Here is a 9,524-nt window from a genome sequence, read left to right as displayed (position 1 = left end):
GTAAATAATATAATATGAATACTTCTTCAAGAAACCCTGCCCCCGCCAGCTCCAGTGCTGGGGCCAAGGTTCCATTGTATCATATTGTGATTGTATCCTTCCCTCATCCCACCAGGCTGGGGCAGGCACTTTGTTATCCTGTAGCTTCAAAGCTTTGTAGCCTAAGACTCAGGATTCCTCTTCTTGAGTTTGACGTCTGGCACTTCCAGGTCCCCATCCTGCCAGAATACCAGATTCCTGTGCAGAGACCTACACACCTGCTGCTCACCTAAATCTCTGGAGTTTTCTCCAGTGAATGGTGCTCCTGCAGGATTGGTGTGTGTGCTGTCTGTTCATGCGTCCTGGTTTGCATGACACCAGATGGATCTACCCAGCTTCTGCCCCCACTTCCTCACAATCACTGCTCAAATGTCCATCTCATCACAGTGGTCCTACCTGACCACCTGATGTGCAATATCTGGTGCAAAATGATGAAAAAGTATTTTCCTCAGCCTCTGTACTGGTAATCTCTATCAGCCTTATTCTACTCAAATTTTACATGTACTTATGAAAATCTCTCATGGACTTTATCTATGTCTCTGTGTTTCTATGTATTCAATTGTATCTCTGAATCTGATGATGTACCTTTTTATCTTGGTATCTATCCATCTATCTGTGCATCTATCCATATCCATCTGCCTCCACCCCCACCTATCCATCCACCCATTCACTCATCTACCCACACATCCGTTCACCTACCCATGCCTCTATCCACATCCACCCCACCCATCCATCCACCTATTCATGCATCTACCCACACATCCATTCACCTATTCACACATCTACTCACACATCCATCCACTTATCCACCCATTCACTCATCTACACACACATCTGTTCACCTATCCATCCATCCATATCCATCTGCCTCTACCTCCACTCATCCATTCACCCATCCACCCAACCACCCACACAGCCATCTACCCATTCACCCATCTACCCACACATCCATTCATGTATTTATCCATCTATACATATCCATCCACCCACCCACCCACCCATCCACCAATTCACTCATCTACCCCCACATCCAGTCACCTATCCATCCATCTATCCATATCCATTCACCTCCACCCCGTTCATCTATTCACCCATCCACTCAACCACCCACACATCCATGTACCCATTCATGCATCTACCCACACCGATCCATGTATTAATCCATCTATCCATGTCCATTCACATCCACCCACCCACTCACCCACCCACACATTCACCCATCCACTTATTTACCTACCCTTCATCTACCTATCCATGCATTTGTCCTTATCCATCTACATCCACCCCCACCCATCCACCCATTCACTCATCAACCGACCAATTCATCTATGTGTCTATCCCTATCCATCTACATCTATCCACCCACCCACCCATTCACCTATCCACTTATTTACCCATTCTTCATCTACCTATCCATGCATTTGTCCTTATCCACCCACATCCACCCACCCACCCATCTACCCATTCATGCATCTGCCCACACACCCATCCATGTATTTATCCATCTATACATATTTATCCACATTTACCCACCCACTCACTCAACCATCCATCCAACCACTCATCCATCAATCCACCAACCCACCCATCCACCCACCCACCTCTCCATCACCCATCCTCCCATTTACTCATCTACCCACCCATCCATCTACCCATTCATCAGTTCACTCATCTACTCACCTATCCATATCTGCCCATCTAGCCATATCCATCCACATACACCCATCCACCAACTCATCCACCCTTTCACCTGTCCATTCATTTACTCAACAATCTACTCACCTATCCATGCATTTATCCATCCACATCTACCCACCCATCCATCCACCCATCCATCCACTCATTCACTCATCTACTCACCCACCCATCCACCTATCCCTCCATCTATTCATATCCATTCACATCTACCTACCCACTCCCCACCTACCCATCCACCCATTCATTCATCTACCCCCATCCAGTCACTTATCCATGCATCTGTCTCACTACTGTTATATTCTAACACTTAGTACAGTGCTTGACATATATTTGGCTAATATTTGTTATAGACAAATAAATACTAAGCTTATCTTTCTTATTTTCTCTGTTACCTAAAACAAAGTTCTTAGTGTCAATGTGATTTTAACATCCAAACAAATATGGGCACTGAGGTCACATGGTATTACCCGATCAGAATGTACCTATCCTCGTGGCCTAGGATATGCTTTCACTCTAATATTTATAGCGTATCTTCCAGAGGAACAACACACAAAACATATTGTGAGTAGGGTTATAAATTTGCTCATATAAGACACTAATGTGCAAACAAAATGTAGTTTATTTGTTCAGTAATGATTCCTTCACCACTACACTTGCTTTTCTTGCAAAGAAAAGCAAGAAAGCATTTTGCAATAATGTCAACAATCTCTCTGGTTCTCAGTCTTTAGAATGTCAGAATCTGTGCCCTGCTTCTCTTTGGGTTGGCATTGGGAGTTGAGGGTGGGGGTGTAGAGGGTCTTTGTGGGTTTCTGGGGACTTGCTGCCCTGGAAGTGTTGCTGAACAGAGTGGCAGGGATCATCCCAGTTCTGCTTCTTGTCCTGGGTCACACTCCTCGTGGTCCTTGTCATCACCCCTGGCTGCCTGGGACCCGTTCTGGCTGCTGCACATTGGAGGCCCTCCGCATCTGTCCCTTAAGCTCATCCCATGGCCTTTGCTGCAGGGCCATGCAGCCCCCAGAGCTCCCCAAAATGGTGGATCACTGGCTTGCAATCGAATACTCCTCTGTTGGCCTCCACAGGCCTAGGGGACCCTAGTGTCTTGGTGGCACAGTCACTCTGAGGAAGGCCTCTGTGCATGGACACCACTGGGCTTACATAGGATGTGGCCACTGATGCCAGTCAGTATGTGAGGGCACCTTCTTCAGGGGCTTCCAAGCAGCAAGGTAGGCAGAAGCCCCCATCCTTGGTATTCCCCTTGCCAACACAACCCTCTTCATGCCGGAGTTTCAGCCCACCTGATACCCACCCGTTTCCTTTACTTTTCTCTTCATTCTCTTACCTGCACTTCTCCTCAGCAGACAGGGTCATTCTCTTGCATCTCCAGGTGGGATATAGTCTCCCTTAGGCACAGCTGTTTTGAAACTCCATGGACTCGCCCCCTGAGTTCTAAAGGAGATCAATTTGGGAAGTTTCTTTTCTGTCTCAACAAAATCTTGCTTTCTTCCTGCAGATACAAAATTCCTGTATTTCAAGTAGGAGACGAATATTCTATCTTTTAAAAATATCCCTTGCTGTAATAATCCTAATCTCTCTCCCTTCCTCCCCAGGGCAGGAGGAGCTCAGATGTCTGGACAGGCAAGAGAAGGAAGCATGTGAATGCGTTTCCCCGGATTTCATCCTTGTCACAGCTGTGGATGAGTCTTCGACCCTGGGGAATGCATTTGAGTATCCCGGCAGTCCATAAGCCTGGGTGTGACAGAAGGAATTTGTTCATATTTTTCATTTCTTCTGGCAGCTTATTGAGCTCTCATTTTTATAATTTTTCAGTTAGAAAATTATATGATTGTCAAATAAAAATAATTACTCCTTCCTTTCCAATACACTATCTCCTATTTTCTTTTCTTTTCTAATTGTTGTAGCAAGCAAATTCCAAGAGAATATTTAATAACAACAGTGGGGGTAGCTTTGTTTTATTTCTTACTATAATGGGAATAGCTCTAGTGCTTCATCATTAATCAAGACATTGGCTAATATATTAAATAATAAAAAGGTTTTATTTTTTCTCCACTCACAAGCTGAATGGTGGCATATAATCTTAATAGCATCCTGGGCAGATTCCTCAACTTCCTGGTCAGTTGGTTATTGAAATCTACAGTTTGTATCTCCAGCCTCCTCTTGCCCTATTAAAGTTCTCTGCATCCTCCCTGCCAACCTCCCCTTGCTGTAACCTGAGGGTCTTGAAATGAGGAGGGGCTTGGTCTGATGTTCTACTCTTCTGCCCCAACTCCTTCCTCCTGGAATGCCCACGGGCAGCATGTCTGTCTTCTCCTCCCTTACCAAAGTTTAACCTCTATGCTCTGTAGGGTATGGGGGGAAGGGACAGCAAGGTGCAGATGTTGCTTTTTTAACCAGACATCCGACCACAATCTATTCTTTTGCTTGGTTGTAGCTCTGATCACGTGGATATCTGATCACTGATATCCCATGCAGCAGGTGAACAAATGGCTCTTTTGCCTTGCTGGGTATTTGCAAGTTCTTGGGGCCAACCTGCTGCAATGTTCTCTGACATGGGAGCCACATCTCTGGCTTGGTGTTTTTGTAGATTTGCAAGATTTAGTAAATAAAATACAGGATACCTAGTTACATTTCAATTTCAGATAAATGATTAATACTTTTTTTTTCAGAGTCTCACTATGTCACCCAGGTTGGAGTGCAGTGGCGCGATCTCAGCTCACTGCAACCTCTGCCACTCAGGTTCAAGTGATTCTCCTGCCTCGGCCTCCCGAGTAGGTGGGATTATAGGTACACACCATCGTACCTTGCTAATTTTTGTATTTTTAGTAGAGATGGGGTTTCACCATCTTGGCCAGGCTGGTCTTCAACTTCTGACCTCGTGATCCACCCACCTCAGCTTCCCAAAGTGTTGGGATTACAGGCGTAAGCCACTGTGCCTGGCCAATAATATTTTTAGTGTGTGTCCCATGCAATACTTGGGACATACTTGTAGTCAAAAAAATTATTTGTCATTTACCTGAGATTCAGATCTGACTGGTGTCCTGTATTTAATCTGACAACCCCATCTTTTTTTTTCACCAGCTCTTTCCAGCAAGCTTCCCTCTGGGTGAGCTCTGGCAACATGGTTCTTGACCTAGGAAGTGTGTTTTCTTGCTGCATGACCCACCTCACCTCTCTTGCATGGCTTTCTGGCTCTGTTCTTCTTCTTCTTAGATATGAGCAGACCTGACCATCACATTTCAAGTAGCAGTGGAACCGGGTAATAACAGGTGATCTTCCCTGCATGTAAACAACCCCAGTCTTGGAGTGTGTGTGTATGTGTGTGTGTGTGTGTGTACACATATACAATGAATAGTGCATCTGGAATATTATCAAAAGCCTTTTGGGATCTACTGAGATGATCATATAGTTTTTATCCTTTTTCCAATTGACAAGATTTATATTCATAGATGTCTTACATTGCATTCCTGGAGTAATCTTTACTTGGCCATGGTGTATTTTTTCCTTTATAGAGCACTGGTCTTCCTTCCCTAGTTTTTAATAGAAGAATTTGCTATATGTATTTATAAAAGAGAATGCTAGAGAAATAATTATGCTTGGTTCTAAAATGAATTGTAAACATTTCCATTTATTTCACTAGTTTATTTTTTTCGCTATTCTTCAAAAGATTTCATTTGGTGCACTGGTCCTGTGTTATTTGAAAGCTTAAAATAATTTGCCAGTAAGATAATCTTCATGGGGTACCTTTTAAGAGGCAGACTTTTTTCTCTCTCAACTTCTCCCTTCATCATTATTCTAGCCAAACTGCTGGTGAGAGGACAGCTTGTTTCATGGGCCCCAGTCCCGTGAGCACCAGGATATTGTTCTTTTTCAATCCTCCCTTGCTGTGTGAGTCTGTTTTCACCCTGCTGATAAAGACTTACCTGAGACTAGTTAATTTATACAGAAAAAGTGTTTAATGGACTTACAGTTCCACATGGCTGAGGAAGCCTCACAATCATGGCAGAAGGCAAGGAGGAGCAAGTCATGTTTTACATGGATGGCAGCAGGCAAAGAGAGAGCTTGTGCAGGGAAACCCCCCCTTATAAAATCATTGGATCTCATGAGACTTATTTACTATCATGAGAACGGCATGGGAAAGACCTGCCCCCATGATTCAATTACCTTCCAGTGGGTCCCTCCCAGAACATGTGGGAATTCAAGATAAGATTTGGGTGGGGACACAGCCAAAACATATCACTTGTTCTTGATTCTCTGTGGAGGCAGAGGAGGGCTCTGGCCTGTGGTTAGAGAGATGACAGTATTGTCCATTTCTCTTGCTAATCTGTTTCTTTTTCAGAATTAAATTTTATTTCACATTGATAGAAACCATGAAAAACATTTACGTTTTCTGATGTTGCAGCACAACATTTCAATGGAATATTTCTTGCCATAAATAATATCTTGCAGATTTGTAGAACGGAAATAACAGTTTATGTTCTTCAAGGTAAAGAAAAATTACATAGTAAATGATTGTTTAAAATTTTAAAATCCAGACATAAACATATGACTTCATTATTAACATCCTATATAGTCCATTACTAAATTATTTCCATTATTGATTAGCACCCATTTATAAAGATGCATTCTTAATATTGTTTTGGTCAGCTGGAATACAGCAGAAAAATTAACACAGTTCAGAAATATCAGGCATATATTTTTGCTACATATTAATCTGTATGGTAACTACACTTTATGTATGGGGTTCTGACTGGCCTTTGTTACCCACAAATTTGTTTCCAAATAATTTTTACCATGAATCTGGAAATTTTGACAATTTAAAATGATTGCTATTTTTATGTTTGCATGAAAAACTAATACAAAAAATAATTTGACTAAAGTGAAAATTTCAAATAAGTCCACTGGCAGATGAAAATAAAGCAAAAAATTACAATAGATTCCTCATCTTCTGTAGTAGTTGGTTTCAAACGTGTACAAAGTAAACTCTATGCTATGAGGAGATGAAATCATCTTAGAAGTTAGCTTTTAAGATCAGTCTTAAAGATATTTCAGAACATACTAGAATATGATCTAATTATTCTTTCAGTTGTTTATAGAAAAATAAAACCACAGAATTATTCCTGTTATCTGGGTGAAAGATCCTAATAGCTAGGTGTAAATTTGGATAAGGTACAGTAATTTGAAATAAGTAGTGCATGAAGTTTTAATGTCTGGTTTCTTTATAAAGCATAAATAGATTTTAAATACCTTATATCTGTGACCCAGAATGTCAAATTATAGCATGTATTGACAGTAGCTGTCTATGGCAGAGAGGCAATACTTGGTCTGCTATGAAGGACAATGAAGAAAAAACAAACTTTTTTTTTTCTTGAGAGAAAAGAGTATTAAATAGAAATAATATCAGGGAAAATAAAAGCCTGGTCCCAAAATAAAAGGGCCATTAATTGAAGAGAACAATTTTACTCTTTTTTGACAATGAACAGCATTATCCCTATTATTAGGAATAATGTAATACCACCTCATTCTTGTTATGCATTACAATCATCATGTATATATGAACACATACATAAAAATACAGATACTGCATGGTGACTAAGCAATTTTGGAATAAATCCATACACTAAGTCACAGCATGCATAAATTGTTTATATCTTAACTGCTCATTTGTACCTGAACAAATTTTCATTAAGCATACTGCTAATTTTCAAATGATGTAATAAAAAATCTGGTGGCAGTACTGTATTATTTTGCTGAATTACATTTGAGAAAAAAGAAACTACCTGCTTCTTCTATTTTAATATAGTAGATCCTGGATCTTCTTATAAGAATACATGTATAGAAACTTAAAAGATCATAAATTTCTCATGAGACATTATTTGATCTGTGTCATTGGCATGTATTTGCAAAACATTTTAACACGGCAAAACATTAGAAATTTGAAGACTGGGCATGGGAAAAGGTTTATACTCTACTACAATGACGCTGGTGTACTTCTACACGTACTTGATTGACTTCTACACGTCAATCAATTGGAGAGGTAGGAGTTTATCAATTAATAGTTTGACATCCATCATTTCCTGTTGACACGAACTGTGCATCATACCTTCATAGGTTTTAAAGGTCACATTGGCTGGATTCACCAATGTTTTAAGTTTTTCAACCACAAGAGAACCAAACATCAGGGGAACTAAAGGGTCACAATCCCCATGGCACTGGAGAATAGAAATATCTCTATTAGCACCACCGATAGGACCCTGTGGAAAGGAAGCCCGAAGTAGAAGCCAGCAACTGAATGCAGTGACACCTGCCAGTTTCTGCTACGTGGTAAGGGCAGTATATAAAGTTCCTCCCTGAGAAAACCCTCCCAAAATAATTCCGTTAGAAGGAGTGCCATTCTTCACTTCTTGATCAATCAAAGCTTTTATTTTTTCTGCTGCCTGTTTAATCCCAGATTCATCCCCCTGTGAATCTGGTGAAAGCCCAATAATATCAAACCATGAAGGCATAGCCATGTTCATATTTAATGTAACAGGCCTAACAGGCCTAGTATCTCCCAATCCATGCAGGAAAATCACCGCAGCGGTGGCCTTCCGGGCGGCGGGCACGATGGCGGGCGGCGGGGTTGACGTGTTATTGCCGCACATACACCGGCTCAGCTCACAGCGGAAGCGGAAGGAAGAGCGGGCGCCGGGCCGCGGCCCAAGGGCGTGCGAGCAGCGAGTCCCAGCAGGCCCCACCGGTCGCACCTCTCTTGCTAATCTTTTGCACTGGGGTTTTTTCCTTTTCCTTCCCTTTTTCCTCTAGGTTAGTGTGAGGTGACAGTTCAAGTGGCAGTACCCTCAGCAGGGTGCCTCAGAGCTAGCCGTGGGTGGTGGGTGGCAGGGGTGGTGCTAGGAAGCCCTTTTGGCCTTGAAGTTGCTTGCCCTAATTGGTGAATCAGTATTGAGACTGATGTTCTGCTTGACACCTGCCTATCTTCTGTGTCTTATTTCTTTTCTTGGTTCTGAACTCAGAGAGAAATAATAGTGTGTTTATTAAGCCCCTAAATCTTTCAAATCACCTCCTTTTTTTTTCTTTTTGAGATGGAGTCTCACCCTCTCGGCCAGGCTGGAGTGCAATGGCACCATCTTGGCTCACTGCAACCTCTGCCTCCCAGGTTCAAATGATTCTCTTCTCTCAGCCTCCCAAGTAGCTGCGATTACAGGCACCTGCCACTACACCCAGCTATTTTTTGTATTTTTAATAGAGACAGGGTTTCACCATGTTGGCCAGGCTGGTCTTGAACTCCTGACCTCGTGATCCACCTGCTTCGGCCTCCCAAAATGCTAGGTTTACAGATGTGAGCCACTGTGCCCAGCCCAAATCATCTTCTTTTAACAACCAATGTTGGTAATTTTTTTAGAGAACCTTCTGCGTTGAGATTCTGTTTTCCAAATATAGTAGTGTGGGGTGACTATAACATTGTTTACATTTTAAGATCTCCTCCATATTATTTATATCTCTTTGATAAATCCCAATGGTGTGTATTTGTTTTTTCTTTATTTTCTACATAATTAGGCTTCTCAGTGGTTTCCTTATTGTCTTTTCAGAGAACCAGCTCTTAGAATTATGAATTTTACTTTTTCTCTTCACTCATTCATTGTTTCCTGTTTTCCATCTTTTTTTATTCTTTTTGTATATGTTACATGTTTTCCTTGAAGGTATTTTGATGCCTTTTTTTCTAGCTCCTTGATTTGGAGACTTCGTTCATTCACTTTCATGCTAATTATTTA

General features: G+C 41.7%; 1 pseudogene; it reads right to left on the bottom strand.

The window, feature by feature from the left end:
• Positions 1-7,766: 7,766 nt before the first annotated feature.
• On the bottom strand, positions 7,767-8,525 carry LOC117095219 (annotated as a pseudogene).
• Positions 8,526-9,524: the final 999 nt, after the last annotated feature.

The sequence above is a fragment of the Trachypithecus francoisi genome, unplaced genomic scaffold, assembly GCF_009764315.1.
Source record: "Trachypithecus francoisi isolate TF-2019V2 unplaced genomic scaffold, Tfra_2.0 Lachesis_group13, whole genome shotgun sequence".
NCBI lineage: Eukaryota > Metazoa > Chordata > Mammalia > Primates > Cercopithecidae > Trachypithecus > Trachypithecus francoisi.
This window is presented reverse-complemented; position numbering and strand designations above follow the sequence as displayed.